Below are 18,272 nucleotides of genomic sequence, written 5' to 3'. Positions count from 1 at the left end.
TTCTGCACAGAAACATCTGAGTTCACTGAAACACCTGAAGAAGAAAAAGGAGAACTTTACTGAGACAGCAGGTACAAACATGGCTGCTGGAACAGCAAGCATATGAACAGCTGAATATTAAAAAGCATTGCAATTTATATGCAACGAAGTTTCAGTCTGAAACAGAATCAGAGGGAAGTTTGAGAGTCACAGAGAGCAGCAGCCTCCCTGGAACCAGTGGGAGTTTCTCCAGTGTGTCCAACTCACCCAGCACCAGCACCAGCACCAGCACCAGCAGAACCTTCAGCACAACCATGGCTGATCCAGCTTCCTGTGAATGTCTGCAGTCCTGGAGCAGCTTTTAAACTCTATTCACAACTTCCTGCTGGACAGGAAGCCACAAAATCACAGGATGGACACTGATCTGTCCAATCACAGGATGGACCCTGATCTGTCCAATCACAGGACGGACACTGATCTGTCCAGTCACAGGACGGACACCAATCTGTACTGTCATCTGCATACAGAGGAACTTTAACAACTCATCGTTCTAAAGAAACTTGAAAAAAGTTCTTGTTCCATTGACAGATTATATCACTAATAACCAAACATTTCTTCCTGTTATAACTTTAATAATCAGCCAATGAAAGAACTTTTTCATCAATATTATGAAACTGACTTAAAACAAGCAGCTTCTATATTTAGCTACAAAGTTAATTCTAAGTTAGTTTTACCTTATCTCAGATGAACTGATATGTGAATAACAGCTGAAGGAGGAACAGCTTATCCTGTTCTCTCTCGTCCCGTCCGATAACTTTGCTTGTGAGTTATTTTTAAAGTCATAATTTTTATAGTTTTTACATTATTGACATCATAACTGGATGACTTCATAAGCCTGTCACGATAAAAAATTTTGCTGAGCGATTAATTGTCTAAAAAATTATTGCAATAAACGATAATATTGTTTCAAGACCTTTTGACACTGATTTAATGGAAATGACTAATAATGCACAGTACTTCCTGCCATAGGAAGTACTGTGCATTATAGAAGTTTATCTATCTATAAAGTTTATAGATAGATAAACTTTATTTTTAAAGTTTATAGATAGATAAACTTTATTTTCAAAAGAACATATAACACTGGAACTGATAAACTAAATAAACAAAACAACCAAAAACAAAAATAAAATGGATTCTCGGTCTCCATTAACAAAAAACGTACTTGAATAAAAAGTAAACAACATAAAGCCAAAGTGGAAATAAATACTGCATTCAACCAAAACAGTGCAGATTATGACGTTTGTATACTATTAGCATAATATTGATGTTATATTTCTGACAGAAACATGGTTGAATGACAATAATGAAACAATCATACTAATTGAATCAGCACCTCATACCTAAAATTTAAGTGAGAATAGAAAACATAAAAAAGGAGGAGCGTGGCATCAATATATAAGAATATAATGAACTGTAGTAAAATCTCTTTGGGTAATTTCACGTCTTTTGAGTATCTTGGTGTGGTGGGAAGGTGTTGAACGTCAGTGGTTGTGTTGGGTTTTCTTTTATGTCCAGACTGATTTGACAATAAAGACATTTGATGTTTTAGTGTCTTGGGAGTGCAGTGCGTGTTGGGGCGTCTTCTTTTTCTTGGATTTATAATTGGCTCTGATCCCTTATATTTGGCGAGATGTTAAATTTTAGTTCTGCAACACCATTAAATCTGTTTCTGCTGTGAAAGACTGATATATCTTTGCTAATTAGACTACAAATAATAATGGAACTTGAGAAATTGGAAGGTGGAGGGGTTAATTATTGTTATATAAGAAGAATTTTATTGTGAGCGATTATCTAAAAGTATTCCCAGATGTCAGAGATTTTCCTCTTGCTGGCTCCATTTCAGACAATTAATCAAGTTTACTTGTGTAGCACGTTTCAGCAACAATGCAGTTCAAAGAGATTTACATCATAAAATCACAAAAATATAAAGACATAAAAAAACAAAATCTACAATTGAGAAAAGCAGTAACAAACATTACATTTTGATGAGTACCATCATCAATACACATCAAATATGTCTGTCAATGTTCCATTTTATTTTGGCCACTGAAGACAAATAATCTCTGATGCGAGACCAAATTAACACCAACCCATGATGCAGCGCGGCTCAGCGCGCTTTTATTTTGAAAACCGACACGCAAAATGAAGCAGTCACGTGACCCAGGCAATGCGAGGCCTCTTTATTGCCAGTCACGTGGTTTTCAGCAAGACGACACAAGCCTCGAAGCGGGGGCTTCATCGGACACGCCCCCTCTTTACTCGGTACAAGCCTGGAAGTCTGGATTCAGATGGCCCATCACTGGTAAGTGGCAGTTTTGCTATCCGTGGCTGAGATCATGGTTGGTTTTTGGGTGCTACACCTGTCGTGCGTTTCTGCAATGTTGCTCTGATGGCGTTGCCGGCTGCAGCTGGAGGTTGCTGTGGCGTGCGGCTTCCGTCTGGTCCTCGCCTGCTGACCCGCTTCCTCCCGGGTTAGGCTGTGTTTCCACCCCTGGGTAGGCTACCTGCTATTTAGCTTTTGATTTCTTTTATCTGGATCCACCGTTAATTGGTTTTTCTGTTTCAGGCACCTGATTGTGTTTGGAGCTGCAGCGCTTTGGACGCTCTGCTGTCTTGTCTTGTCTTGCCGTTGTTTTGGCCGCTCTCAACTAAACCTGTTGCGGATTGGGCCGGCTGTGTGGGCGGGGCGTTACTCCTCTGGCCCCATCGAAGGGCATTTGGAAGTGGATGACGACGATTTGTTCCATTGTTTTCTTTTAGTTTTGTGATTGAAGTTACTAATTTGTTGTTGTTTGTTTGATTTACTAATTTCTTTTGCATTGCATGTTTGGAATAATTGAACTTGTCTGTCCTTTTTCCTTGTGTGTTCCTTTTGTTCCAGGGACCGAGTAGTAGGCCTGAAGCCTCGTTTTTAAAGAGAAATGTTTTTTTAAAAAATTGTTAAATTAAATATTGTGCACTGCTAAATCTGTGTTCGGGTGCATCTGGTAATTTTTAAAGAACAGATCTCCACCTGCTGTTCACATTGGTACTGAGGTAAAAGGTCACAAACGAACTTTGACACTAACTTTATACAAAACTCTAACGTATGTGGAACGTTTCTTTACTGACTTGAATGAACTTCTGTCTCTCATATGCATTGATTATGATTGTTTTATTGTCTGTGATTTCAACATTCATATTGACAACCTGAAGACAGAGGGGCAAAAAGCTCTGTAATGTATTAGAGAATTTTGGTTTAACACAAGGGCTGCACAGTGGCGCAGTTGGTAGAGCTGTTGCCTTGCAGCAAGAAGGTTGTGGGTTCAATTCCTGGCCTGGGGTCTTTCTGCATGGAGTTTGCATGTTCTCCCTGTGTGTGCGTGGGTTTTCTCCGGGTACTCCGGTTTCCTCCCACAGTCCAAAAACATGACTGTCAGGTTAATTGGCCTCTCCAAATTGCCCCTAGGTGTGAGTGTGTGTGTGCATGGTTGTGTGTCCTGTGTGTCTCTGTGCCCCTCGCCCGAAACGTTGGCTGGAGATGGGCACCAGCACCCCTCCCGACCCCACTGAGGGACAAGGGTGAAAGAAAATGGATGGATGGATGGTTTAACACAACATGTCAAACAAGCAACACACACTCATGGACACACACTGAACCTGGTTATCAGTAAGAGTGTGAACATTTCCAATGTTTCTGTAACTGATGTTGCCTGTCAGATCACTTCCTGTTATCTTTGACAGTTCTTTATCCGTTGACCCACTTGGACAAAGCTACTATCACAAAACGTTTTTTCACAGAAAACATTTAATCAAATCTACTCTTCTTTCTCACCCTTAAGCTGTAATGATGTAGATGATTTTCAGTCTTTTCAGCTTTATTAAAATTGTAAACTTAGGTTTGCTTGAACTATTTAAAAATAATACCTCTTCTATGCATCATTTTTTGTATTAATGTTGGTACAGATAATGGGCAAACCCAGTACTTTGTTTGCTAGAAGTTCAAACTGACTTCAACTACATACTTTCAAAAGAATATTCAGATTTTAACATGCATTTTCTAGATAGTAAATATTTAAATTTTCTCTTACTCATCAACTTAAGCATTGTCACACCTCTGAAATATGTTTTCCTGTTCATCTTATTGTGGTACCAATCTTTCACTAAAACATTTATTTTCCTGAGATATCCATTTATTTTCATGCAAAACTCTCTAAATGAGGTTTAGGTTTTGTTTTTGGATTACACTGGGTCATTAAATATGAACTCTTATTGGGATTTAAAAAAAAAATATTCAAATTTGCATCATAAAACGTCCTGATGCGTTCTGGGCCCCGTTCTCCCTGGTGTTCACCAAGGACAGAGATAAACTCCCATCAACTAAACTCAGCCAACCCATTGAGATCTTGTTGTTAAATTACCTTTCCCTAGGATCCAGGAAATGGGACCTTGCTGACCATCACGGCGTCCATCCGTCCAGGTTCAGCCGGATCATCACTGAATGGACCAACTTATTATTTACTCAGTTAAATTAGGATCTGGAAACCGGAGGATATACAAAAGTCTACCTGTAGACTTTAATAGCTACCCTCACACTGTGGTGATCCTGGACTGAGGTGAGCCGCTCTTCCTCTCCTCCAGAGTGACGTGTTTTCATCACCAGTAAAGACAAACAAGTCCGACATCTCAGTAACTGCTGGGAAGTATATTGTATATTCATTTTCATTTCGTAATCCTGTTTGTACTTAAAATTGAATCACTTTTATAATACTCTGCATTTCACAAATCCATTTCCCTTATGTGTTTACATTGCAAGAAGTGCTTGCATATAGGCCTTCAAGTGGGATATATTGAATTTGTTCATCCAATATGTCAGACTTTTTCAAATTGGCTTTCTTCTCCCTCTCCTGTTCCTCTTGTAACTTCTGGCCTAACTGCAGCTTGGCCCTCTCTTTACAACACTTTTCCTCCAAAAGAATGAAGTTGGCAGCTTCTTTCCTCTTAAGATCCTAGAGATTGTCATATACAATCGTCCTAGATTCCTCTAGAGAACGGAACTTTTCCGGAATCCTGATCTTAGTCTTGTGTTGTACAATCTTTGATTTGGATTGAACATCTTCCTTTGGACCATCAGCCCGTTTCTCTGTCTCATCCTGTTTGAAGAATTTCTGGTCTTTCTCCTTTTTGTGTCTCCTCATCTCAATGTCCTCAATTTTGCCTTTCAATTTCAGCTATTTCCTTCTTTTTCTGCTCTTTATATTTAATTTCAGCAACCAGTGTGTCAGTCAGAGACTGTTTCATTGCACCTTTCTTCTCCCTCTCCTGTTCCTCTTGTAACTTCTCTCCTAACTGCTGCTTTGCCCTCTTTTTACAACACTTTTCCTTCAAGAGTGTAGTTGGCAGCTTCTTTTCTCTTTCCAGATTGTCATAAACAATCTTCTTACATTCTTCTAGAGTAGTGGTTCTCAACGTGGGCGGTACTGCCCCCCAGGGGGGGTTTAGAGGACGGCAGGGGGCGCTGGCCGAAATTTTTTACAAAAGGGGGGCGGTGGGATTCCTTTGGGGGTCGAGTGTATGTTTTCTACGCTCCTTCACCCTGACGTACCTTCCTTTTGTTTTTCCCCTGAAAGCTCTGGTTTGCACAGTAAATGCCATGTGGGTGAAATTTTATGGATGATACTCTGATGTCCCATTCTCCTGAAGGCAGCACAGAGCTGCACCACCAGAAACTGACAGAAAAACTGAGGAGAAGAGCTATGATTAATGTAGCTACAGTTCTATCTGTCATAAATGGTGGGGTTGCGGTGAGGACGAGGACGCAGGCAGACCCAGGAAGTAGGAGAAAATTATGAATTTAATGAAAATATCCAGGAAACAGAACAACAGAGAACAGCACGAGGAACATCTGACGCCAGAATTGATGGCACAGGGAAACAGGTAACACATTACAACATTAGACAAGGATCCAACGAAGAACACAGACAACAGGTGAGACTAAATACACATGGGGTAATCAAGGGAACGAGACACACCTGGGAGACAATCAACGGGGAAGACGCAGAGACAGGACTCACAGGGAACAGGATCACACAGAAAAAACTCAAAAATAAACACACAGAAACACGGATCATGACACTATCCATGTTTTAATGTTGCAGAGCTCAGTCGTTTTGCAAATAGTTCAAAGTTTAAACTGGTATTGCTGTACATCTTTTATCTGGTCATTTTGTGTAATATTTAACAACTAGAAAATGGCAAAGAACAAGAATAGTTTTACCACTCTGATTGGCTGCTGCTAGGCCTATCAATTTTAAGTTCAATGTTCATTCATTACATTTTTGTAGACACCTGTGAAAATAATTTCTATTCCCATGGCTTTTTTGTTCTCTTAGAAATTATTTTTGATGATAAATATAGAAACAAGCATAAAAATCAAAACATCTACAATAGTGATAGTAATATTCCATCAGTGCAAAGTAGCCTACAAATTCTTTATTGGGGAGCGGTGAGGGACCTGGATAAAGGCCAGGGGGGCGCTGGCCCAAAAAAGGTTGAGAAACACTGATCTAGAAAAAATAAACTTTTCAGGAAGCCTCATCTCACTCGTGGCCAAATTCCTGCTTTGCTGTTTCTTCACTTCCCTTGGCCTCCAAAAGAGCGTAGCTGGAAGATTCTGTCCTCTTTATTTCCTCTAGATTGTCATAAACAATCATAGATTCCTCCAGAGAATTAAACTTTTCAGGAAGCGTCATCTCACTCTCATGTTGTACAAACGCTGATGTAGACTGAAAACCTTCATTTGGGCTCAGTCTTGTCCTGCGTGCTGAGATTCTGCTGTTTCTTCTGTTTCTTCTTCTAAACTTCCTACATTTGATAAAACCTTTCTGATTCCATCAAGGAATAAGACCCTTGACCATTTCCATCATCTTCTGCCGTTTATATTCAACTTGACCATCCCATGTGTCAGTCAAAGACTTTTGCATTTCAACTTTCTTTTCTCTCCTGTTTGTCAAGTAACTTTTGGGCAAACCCCTGCTTGGCCATTTTTTCATAAAACTTTTTCTCCTCTGAAGCATCTTTGGCATCTTCTTGTCTCCTTATATCCTTCAGATTATCATAGGCCATCTTTTTACATTTCTCTTGAAATTTAATCTTTTCAGGAACAGTTCAATATATCCCACTTGAAGGCCTATATGCAAGTACTTCTTGTAAACACATAAGGGAAATGGATTTGTGAAATGCAGAGTATTATAAATGGATGGGAGTTTTACCCTTTTACAGTTCTGTTGGCAATTCTCAGGGAGGTGCACAGAGTTGGAGTCCATTGAGGGAAGTTTGACAACATTGGTATTGCTAACTTTCTGACGACTCAGTAAAGTTCTGCAAACATTGCTGGTTTTTGCGTCATCATGTTTGTCAGCAGAATACACCGATCTTCCTGCACAGTTCTTGGAGCAACTTCTCCATGATCTTGCTTCTGCTAGAGTCTCCTGAACTTCGTGATAAGCAGCAAGTTTGTGTTTCTGATGCTTTTTATTCGTTTGACTTTCACACACTCTTTCCAATTCAATTAAGGAAAGCATGTACGTATTGCCTTTCAATCTCACAAAGTTCCTTTTTCTATTGCTATTTAAATTGTATCTGGGAATCCCACGAATCAGTCAGAGACTTGATAGCTGTAGCTTTTTTCTCTATCTCCAGTTTTTCACGTTTTGCTCTGCAGATTCCTGATGTTTCATTTCTTTCAACAGTTTATCCTCCAAAAAAGGCCTTTTTTAGCTTCTTCCTTCCATTTTTTTACGTCTTTCACGACTTCTGTCTTTATCAGGAATGTCGCAGTCACTCTTAGTCTAGAAAACCAGATTCATACTGAACATCTCTTCCTTGCTCAGTAACACTGTGATACATTTCCCACTGCATTACTTCTGGGTTGTTGATATGTTTTTTTTAGTCTCATCCTGTGTCTTCAGTTTCTGCTGGGGATCCTTCTTCTGTCTCCTGGCTCCAATTTCCTCAGCTCCAGGAAGCACCCCTTGCCTTTCAGTCCTGTCCATTTCCCTCTTCTGTTTCTGTCTATATTGATATCGGGCAGCCAGTTCATCAGCCAGAGGCTTTTGCTTTGGAGTTTTCTTCTCCTGCTGATGTGCTTCATGTAGCATTTTGGCAGCCTCCTCCTTGGCCATATTGTTACCTAGCCCTTTTTGCAAAAGAGAATTGTAGGAAGCTTCCTTCCTCTATATATCCTCTAAATGTATAAATATATTGAGGATATATAAACTGTCATCCACAGTCTTCTTTTGGTCTTCCATGTATGGCTCAGTCTCATGCTGTCTCAAAAATTTCTGGTTTTTCTCTTTCTTCTGTCTCCTCAATCTCCATTTCCTCAATTTGATGCAGTCTATCTGACTCTATTATGGCAGCCAGTTCTTGCCTTTCAATTTAAGCTATTTCCTTCTTCTTCTGATGTGTATATTGAATTTGAGCATCCGATGTGTCAGTCAGAGACTTTTTCAAATTGGCTTTCTTCTCCCTCTCCTGTTCCTCTTGTAACTTCTGGCCTAACTGCTGCTTTGCCCTCTTTTTACAACACTTTTCCTCCAAAAGAGTGTAGTTGGCAGCTTATTTTCTCTTTCTATTGTCCAGATTGTCATATGCAATCTTCTTACATTCTTCTAGAGAAATAAACTTTTCAGGATACCTCATTTCACTCGTGGCCAAATTTCTGCTTTGCTCTTTCCTCACTTCCCATGGCCTCCAAAAGAGCGTAGCTGGAAGATTCTTTCCTCTTTATTTCATCTATATTGTCATAAACAATCTTCTTACATTCCTCTAGAGAATTAAACTTTTCAGGAAGCTTCATCTCACTTTCATGTTGTACAAACACTGTAGATTGAAAGCCTTTATTTGGGTCACCAACACTTTGATATATTTCACACTGTGTTATCATTTGGTCCCTCATATTTTGCTCAGTCTCATTCTGTGTGCTGAGATTCTGCTGCTTCTTCCGTTTCATCTTCTCATCTTCCTCCATTTGATAAAACCGTTCTGATTCCATTGAGGAATAAGACCCTTGACCATTTCCATCTTTTTCTGCCGTTTATATTCAACTTGACCATCCCATGCATCAGTCAAAGACTTTTGCATTTTAACTTTCTTTTCTCTCTCCTGTTTGTCAAGTAACCTTTGGGAAAACCCCTGCTTGGCCATTTCTTTATAAAACTTTTCCTCCTTTAAAGCGTCTTTGGCATCTTGTTTTCTCCTTATGTTCTCCAGATTGTCATTTTCCATGTTCTTACATTTCTCTTGAAATTCAACATCTTGAGGAACATTTTTCTCCCTCTCGCAATGTACATATTCTGACCGAATCCCTTCAATAATACTATTATATTTTTGCCATTTCATTACGACTTGTTCCTCTGCATTTTCAGTAACCTGTATGACGAGTTTGTTCTTTTTTACATGACAAAGACTTTTTAAACTGTTTGTCATGTGTGTCTTGTCCAGAAACCTCATTGGATTTAGATGTGGACAAGTTGAGAGCTTTTTGTCTCTTTCTCTTTTGGACACAATGTTTTTGCTTCCAGTCTTTTAGCTTCTTGCAGTTTTCTCCTGCTTGTCTCTCCAATTCCCCAAATCCCGTGCGTAAACATTTTGTGGTGTAGGTCTGTTTCTTCTCCTGTAATTTGCAAATTTCAGCATCCCATCTTTCTTTCAACCCCTGTACTCTTTGAAGTTCATTATCTTGATCAATACATGTCTGAATATCAATTCTGTCTTTCAAACATGAAATGAAATGTGAGCTGAAGTCAATGTTACAATCAGTTGTCGGGCAATTCTCCGGTCTCTCCTCTGCATTTGTCCAGTTTCTTTTGGTTCTGTCGTGCTGTCAGGTTTGAAAAGTTTCGTAATTTTAGGCAAGCCTGAAAGAAATGCACTTAAATTACAATCCTCGTCTTGAATTTTGATACTCTTGTTCAGATCGTCATCTGGTTCTATCTTCATCGTCTTCATCAAAGGGATAACCCTCCTGGGTAATCGACGGGAATTCATCTTACATTTCTGTCCACACTCTTTCCAATTCAATTAAAGAAAGCATATCTTTCTTTCAATCTCACAAAGTTCCTTTTTCTGTTGCTGTTTAAATTGTATCTGGGAATCCCACGAATCAGTCAGAGACTTGATAGCTGCAGCTTTTTTCTCTTTCTCCAGTTTTTTTACGCTTTTGCTCTGCAGATTCCTGATGTTTCATTTCTTTCAACAGTTTATCCTCCAAAAAAGGCCTTTTTTTATCTTCTTCCTTCTTTATAAGTGACAGTTGGTCGTACACTATTTTTTTTACGTATTTCACGACTTCTGTCCTTATCAGGAATGTCGCTATCACTCTCATAGTCTAGAAAACCAGATTCATCCTGAACATCTCTTTTTTGCTCAGTAACACTGCGATACATTTCCCACTGCATTACTTCTGGGTTGTTGATATGTTTTTTTTAGTCTCATCCTGTGTCTTCAGTTTCTGCTGGGGATCCTTCTTTTGTCTCCTGGCTCCAATTTCCTCAGCTCGATATCCAGGAAGCACCCCTTGCCTTTCAGTCCTGTCCATTTCCCTCTTCTGTTTCTGTTTATATTGATATCGGGCAGCCAGTTCATCAGCCAGAGGCTTTTGCTTTGGAGATTTCTTCTCCTGCTGATGTGCTTCATGTAGCATTTTGGCAGCCTCCTCCTTGGCCATATTGTTACATAGCTTCTTTTGTCAAAGAGAGTCGTAGGAAGCTTCTTTCCTCTATATATCCTCTAAATATATAAATATATTGAGGATATATAAATTGTCATCCACAGTCTTCTTTTGGTCTTCCATGTATGGCTCAGTCTCATCCTGTCTCAAAAACTTCCGGTTTTTCTCTTTCTTCTGTCTCCTCAATCTCAATTTCCTCAATTTGATGCAGTCTATCTGACTCTATTAAGGCAGCCAGTTCTTGCCTTTCAATTTAAGCTATTTCCTTCTTCTTCTGATGTGTATATTGAATTTGAGCATCCGATGTGTCAGTCAGAGACTTTTTCAAATTGGCTTTCTTCTCCCTCTCCTGTTCCTCTTGTAACTTCTGGCCTAACTGCTGCTTTGCCCTCTTTTTACAACACTTTTCCTCCAAAAGAGTGTAGTTGGCAGCTTATTTTCTCTTTCTATTGTCCAGATTGTCATATGCAATCTTCTTACATTCTTCTAGGGAAGTAAACTTTTCAGGAAATCTCATTTCACTCGTGGCCAAATTTCTGCTTTGCTCTTTCCTCACTTCCCTTGGCCTCCAAAAGAGCGTAGCTGGAAGATTCTTTCCTCTTTATTTCATCTATATTGTCATAAACAATCTTCTCACATTCCTCTAGAGAATTAAACTTTTCAGGAAGCTTCATCTCACTCTCATGTTGTACAAACACTGATATAGACTGAAAGTATTCATTTGGGTCACCAACACTCTGATATATTTCACACTGTGTTATCATATTGTCCCTCATGTTTTGCTCAGTCTCATCCTATGTGCTGAGATTCTGTTGCTTCTTCTGTTTCTTCTTCTCAACTTCCTCCATATTGTTACATAGCCTTTTTTTGTAAAAAAGAGTCGTAGGCAGCTTCTTTCCTCTATATATCCTCTAACTATATAAATATATTGAGGATATATACATTGTATTCCACAGTCTTCTTTTGGTCTTCCATGTTTGGCTCAGTCTCATCTGGTCTCATAAATTTCCGGTTTTTCTCTTTCTTCTGTCTCCTCATCTCAATTTCCTCAATTTGATGCAGTCTGTCTGACTCTATTATGGCAGCCAGTTCTTGCCTTTGAATTCAAGCTATTTCCTTCTTCTTTTGATGTTTATATTCAACTTGACCATCCCATGCATCAGTCAAAGATTTTTGCATTTCAACTTTCTTTTCTCTCTCCTGTTTGTCAAGTAACTTATGGGCAAACTCCTGCTTGGCCATTTCTTTATAAAACTTTTTCTCTTGTAAAGAATCTTTGGCATCTTCTTGTCTCCTTATATCCTCCTGATTATCATAGACCATCTTCTTACATTTCTCTTGAAATTTAATCTTTTCTGGAACATTTTTCTCCCTCTCGTCATGTACATATTCTGACCGAATGCCTTCACCAACTCTGTTTTTGCCATTTTATTACGACTTGTTCCTCTGCAGTTTCAGCAACATGTTTGTTGAGTTTCTGTTCTTTTTTACATGACAAAGACTTTTTAAACTGTTAGTCATGTTTGTCTATTTCAGAAACCTCATTGGATTTAGCTGTGGACAAGTTGAGAGCTTTTTGTCCCTGTCTGTCAATTTGCAACAATATTTTTGATATATTTTTCTCCTGCTTGTCTTTCCAATTATCCACATCCTGTGTGTAAACATTTTATGGTCTAGGTCTCCGTTTCTTCTCCTGTAATTTGCGAAGTGCGGCTTCGTGTCTTTCTTTCAACTCCTGTGCTCTTTGAAATTCATTATCTTGGTCAATGCATGTCTGAATATCAATTCTGTCTTTCCAGCATGAAATAAAATGAGAGCTGAAGTCAATATCAGAATCAGTTGTGGTGCAATTTTCCTGTCTGGCTTCTTTTGGTTCTGTCATATTTTCAGGTCTTTCAGGTCTTAAATCTTTTGTAATTTTAGGCATGTTTGAAAGAAAGGCACTTTCAAACTCTCTCAAAAATTTCCGGTCTTTCTCTTTCTTCTGTCTCCTCATCTCCATTTTCTATATTTGATGCAGTCTATTTGACTCCATTATGGCAGCCATTTGTTGCCTTTCAATTTAAGCTATTTTCTTCTTCTTCTTCTTCTGTTGTTTACATTGAATTTGTTCATCCAATGTGTCAGACAGAGACTTTTTCAAATCGGCTTTCTTGTCCCTCTCCTGTTCCTCTCATAACTTCTGGCCTAACTGCTGCTTTGCCCTGTCTTTACAACACTTTTTCCCCAAAAGAGTGTAGTTGGCAGCTTCTTTTCTCTTTCTATTATCCAGATTGTCATAAACAATCTTTCTAGATTCCTCTAGAGAATTAAACTTTTCAGGAAGCTTCATCTCACTCATGTTGTACAAACACTGATGTAGATTGAAAGCCTTCATTTGGGTCACCAACACTGATATATTTCACACTGTGTTATCATTTGGTCCCTCATGTTTTGCTCAGTCTTGTCCTGCGTCCTGAGATTCTGCTGCTTCTTCCGTTTCTTCTTCTCAACTTCCTCCATTTGATAAAACTTTTCTGATTCCATCAATAAATAAGATGCTTGCTTTTTAACCTTTTCCATTTCTATCTTCTTCTGCCGTTTATATTCAACTTGACCATCCCATGCATCAGTCAAAGTCTTTTGCATTTCAACTTTCTTTTCTTTCTTTTCTCTCTCCTGTCAAGTAACTTTTGGGCAAACTCCTGCTTGGCCATTTCTTTATAAAACTTTTCCTCCTTTAAAGCGTCTTTGGCATCTTCATTCTCTTTATGTTCTCCAGATTGTCATTTTCCATCTTCTTACATTTCTCTTGAAACTTAACCTTTTCAGGAACATTTTTCTCCCTCTCGTCATGTACATATTCTAACCGAATCCCTTCACTAATGCTATATTTTTGCCGTTGCATTATGACTTGGTCCTCTGCATTTTCAGTAACCTGTTTGTTGAGTTTCTGTTCTTGTTCTTGCTTCCAGTCTTTTAGCTTCCTCTTCTTCTGTTTTTCACTTTCCATTTTCTCCATCCTGTGCATTAGACTTTTGTATTACAGCTCTCTTTTCCCTCTCCTGTATGTCCTTGTTTGTCTTGGGAATACGTAACTTTTGAGCAAAATTCCTGCTCTTCCATTTCTTCAAGTTGCTTTTCCCTTAATAGAACTTTGTTGGCAGCTTGTTTCTTCCTTATAGTTTTCAGCTTGTCTTGCAAAGTCTTTTTACATTTCTCATACAATCTGTACGTGCAAGAATGGCCCCCTGTTTTACTTGAGCACGGGAAAGTTGGTTTCCCTGAGCTTACACTAATGTTAGATTTAGTTGTGGGGCAATTCACCTGTTTCTCATTTGATTTTTTCAAATTCTTCTTAGAAGCCCTACAAATGGGTCATGAATGGGTCTGTTGGCAATTCTCAGGGAGGTGCACAGAGTTGGAGTCCATTGAGGGAAGTTTGACAACATTGGTATTGCTAACTTTCTGACGACTCAGTAAAGTTCTGCAAACATTGCTGGTTTTTGCGTCATCATGTTTGTCAGCAGAATACACCGATCTCCCTGCACAGTTCTTGGAGCAACTTCTCCATGATCTTGCTTCTGCTAGAGTCTCCTGAACTTCTTGATAAGCAGCAAGTTTGTGTTTCTGACACTTTTTGTTCTTTTGACTTTCACACACTTTTTCCAATTCAATTAAGGAAAGCATGTCTTTCCTTTCAATCTCACAAAGTTCCTTTTTCTGATTCGTATCTGGGAATCCCACGAATCAGTCAGAGACTTGATAGCTGCAGCTTGTTTCTCTTTCTCCAGTTTTTCATGCTTTCGCTCTGCAAATTCCCAATGTTTTATTTCTCTCAACAACTTATCTTTGTGTAGCTTCTTCCTTCTTTTTTCCAAATCCCGTGCATAAACATTTTGTGGTCTAGGTCTCTGTTTCTTCTCCTGCAATTTGCAAATTTCAGCATCCCATCTTTCTTTCAAACTCATTATCTTGATCAATACATGTCTGAATATCAATTCTGTCTTTCAAACATGAAATGAAATGTGAGCTGAAGTCAATATTACAATCAGTTGTGGTGTAATTCTCCGATCTCTCTTCTGCATTTGTCCAGTTTCTTTTGGCTTTGTCGTGCTGTCAGGTTTGAAATCTTTTGTAATTTTAGGCAAGCCTGAAAGAAATGCACATAAATTACAATCCTCGTCTTTAATTTTGATACTTCTTTGATACTTCTATCTGGGAATCCCATGAATCAGTCAGAGATACCGCCATAAGAGCCAAATAAGAGTAAGAAAAATCACAATAATTTTTTACCATTAAAGCATAGCTCGTTACATTGATACAATTTCTTTCATAAATCATTAATTAAGCAGAATTAAAATACTTAAATAAACTTCAATCACTGTTACCTTGTTCCCTTATTGACTGAAGCTAAAACTTAAGTTGCCTTTTATGGATTTTTCTGCCTTGCCGTTAACCTTTTCTTTCTTTCAGTTAACCTTTTCCGGTAGCTCTGTTACTATAGATACGTTATACAGAATGATACACAAATAAAATCATTGAACTTTAACTTTAACGTAGACCGGGTCCTTAAAAGGATGCAGACACTGAATTCGGACACAGCTAAACAAAGGCTGTGTACACACTGCAGGCTGAAATGATCCGATTGAAATGACGCCGGCTCCGCCACCATGCTGACGTAGAGCAATCCTCCCCCAATCATTTCTGGGCAACTCTCATCAACTGACCAATCAGCGTTGCAGGTACAAAGATGCCTACAATATTGACAATCGTTAATAGTCCTTGTCATAGCAAAAATTCTGCAGTCAGAGAGTTTTTGAAGAAAATAATAGATAATCTAAGTTGTCAGTGGGGAATATGCAATCTTGACATCCGTTACCCAGAACGTGTAGAGGGCGGAATACAATTTATACAATTTTCAAAAGCAAAAAGGAGTCCGGAAAAACGCAAGAAATGGATCATGAACTGCAGCCCATCTCACGTCCAGTTGAATGACACTGATGGACTGGAACTACCATGTTATTCAGCACGAACAGGTGTTCTGACTATTGGTCGTACCCGTAAATCCAGCATACCTTACGGTAATGCGCATGCACACATCGATGTTACATCACATACTGCTAACTCAGCAGATTTCTTATAAATCCGTCATACCTGTAGAAGTTTCATTTGTGTGTTTTATTTCTCAGAAGTTTACGGTAAATTTTATTTAAGCTGCCATGTTAATCAAACATATTAACATAAATTACTTTTGTTGTGTCCAATGTCGTTACCATACTGTAAACAAGACATCAGTCCCGTTTAGTGTCACTATTACTACAAATACTGTTTGACTACAAATTGGTCGGGATATTTTGTCCCTATAGCTACCTTTTTAATATTTTAATACTTCTTTAGAAAACTGCACGGAATATGTCCTTTAAAAAGCACATAACGCTGGATGCTGATCAAAGCTGCATTAGGCAACAAGCAGAACAACATCTCTTTCTGGACACTGCGTGGAAATAACAATATTTTTCCTTTTTTTTTTTTTATTTATTGTAAACGTCTGAGAAATAAAACACACAAAATGAAACTTCCACAGGTATGACGGATTTATAACAAACGTAACATCGATGTGCGCATGCGCATTACCACAAGGTATGCTGGATTTACGAGGTATGACAGATAGGGTACATTCACACTGCAGCCTGAAGTGACCCAATTCCAATTTTTTGGCAATTCCGAATTTTTTGCTGGGGTCGTTCACACTGCCAGTAAATGCGACCTGTATGCGTTCTGCAGTGTGAACGGGCAAATGACCTGAAAGTGTCCAACATGCGCACTAGAGGGCGCAATAGCGTCAGCGTTCTAAGTATTCTGCCAACCGCCATAAAAAGAAGAAGTGCTCAGTGTTTGCGGAAGTAAACATGGAGGCTAACGGTGGAGCTTAGCTTACACATTTGAAGTTGTTGTCCAGCCGGAACAGCATATTAACAACTTAATCCTCATTATAGTCCGTCATGATTGTTGTTTTTCTTCCTTCTTGCGCATATCAGGTCACAGAATAGTGACCTGATATGCGCAAGTCACTATTCTGACTTGCGCAGAATAGTGATGTTCAGTTCAGTTCGGATAAATGCGATCTGGACGTTAGGTCGCATTTGAATCGGATACATATCGGATATGGGTCACATTCATTAAAGAATCTAACCTGTGCTGTTCACACTGCCATGAAAAGATCGGATACAGGTCGCATTACATCAAAAAAAATCGGAATTGGCTCACTTCAGGCTGCAGTGTGAATGCACCCATAGTCAGAACACCTGACACCTGTTGTAAACATCCCATTTTTTTGTCATAAGGACATTTACTGATGGTCAAATCAAGCCCTGCAGCGGTTAATTAGGCAAATTATTAAACACAAGTGAATAAAGAAAACCACACTAAGGCATGCGCTTTGTCTTAAATGCTGTTTTAACATAATATATTAGTATTACTTCCTAATACATTATCTGGAAGTAATCTGGCTAACGACTTAAGGACTCAGGGCTCTGTACTATCGGTTCACGGCTCGGCTCAAACCTCCGTGCTAACATGTCAGGCTCCATGCTAACGACTTATGGCTAGCGGCTAAGCGTCAAATAAACACAACTCAGTAAAATTAAAATAGCAATGCTAAACATCTAATTATTTCCAGATCAATAAGTGAAGGTAGTTATGATGGATTTTACGTGTGTAGAATCCAACGGTAGCTATATTAAAACTTAAACGGCAGTAACTGCTGCACTGACATTTAAACACCGTTTCATGCTAATGTTAATTTCTAAGCATTTTTCTGAAGGAAGATTTTCACAAGTCGGTTTTATTAAAGACATTACTCACCCATTTGAAAAAATTATGTTCTTTCTCCTTCTTCAGGCTCCTCTTCTCAATTTCCTCAATTGGTCACAACTTTTCTGATTCCATTATGGCAACCATTTGTTGTCTTTCAATCTGGTCCATCTCCATATTCTTCTGTTGTTTATTTTTAATTAGGGCAGCCCATGTGTCAGTCAGAGACTGTTTTATTGCAGATTTCTTCTCCCTCTCCTTTTTGTCACACACCTTTTGGCCAAATTCCTGCCTTGGCCTTTCTTCACGTCGCTTTGGCTCCAAAAGGATGTTGTTGGCAGCTTCTTTCATCTTTATATCCTCCAGATTGTCATACACAATGTTGCATTGAGTCAACCTTTCAAAGGCCGGATGGTAAAATGATGATTTATTAAAGCCGTCCTTTTTCATCAACCACCATAAGAGCTAAATAAGAAAAATAAAAATCACAATCATTTTTTACCATTAGTAAAGCGTAGCTCATTACATTGATACAATTCCTTTCATGAATCATTAATTAAGCAGAATTAAAATACTTAACTAAACTTCAATCACCTTTACCTTGTTCCCTTATTGACTGAAGCTAAAACTTMAGTTGCCTTTTATGGATTTTTCTGCCTTGCTGTTAACCGTTTCTTTCTTTGCAGTTAACCTTCTCCGGTAGCTCTGTTGCTCTGTTACTATAGAT

General features: G+C 38.8%; 1 long non-coding RNA gene across 8 annotated transcripts in view; it reads right to left on the bottom strand.

Annotated features, from left to right (window-relative positions):
- Window positions 1-255: 255 nt before the first annotated feature.
- The window catches only part of LOC103462220 (uncharacterized), a 19,172-nt gene continuing 1,155 nt past the window's right edge, over window positions 256-18,272 (bottom strand). The window contains exons 2-7 of one of the 8 annotated variants that reach the window (XR_001776421.1): window positions 18,146-18,264; window positions 17,597-18,010; window positions 7,290-14,882; window positions 4,587-4,711; window positions 4,440-4,515; window positions 256-364 (exon numbers count right to left, since the gene is read on the bottom strand). This is a non-coding gene — a long non-coding RNA (uncharacterized LOC103462220). Of the gene's footprint in view, window positions 365-4,439; window positions 4,715-7,289; window positions 14,883-17,596; window positions 18,011-18,139; window positions 18,265-18,272 lie in introns of all 8 variants that reach the window. The other 7 variants (XR_001776422.1, XR_001776420.1, XR_001776423.1 and 4 more) reach the window with 7 other exon arrangements.

This window comes from Poecilia reticulata, linkage group LG3 (genome assembly GCF_000633615.1).
Source record: "Poecilia reticulata strain Guanapo linkage group LG3, Guppy_female_1.0+MT, whole genome shotgun sequence".
NCBI classification, from domain to species: domain Eukaryota; kingdom Metazoa; phylum Chordata; class Actinopteri; order Cyprinodontiformes; family Poeciliidae; genus Poecilia; species Poecilia reticulata.
This window is presented reverse-complemented; position numbering and strand designations above follow the sequence as displayed.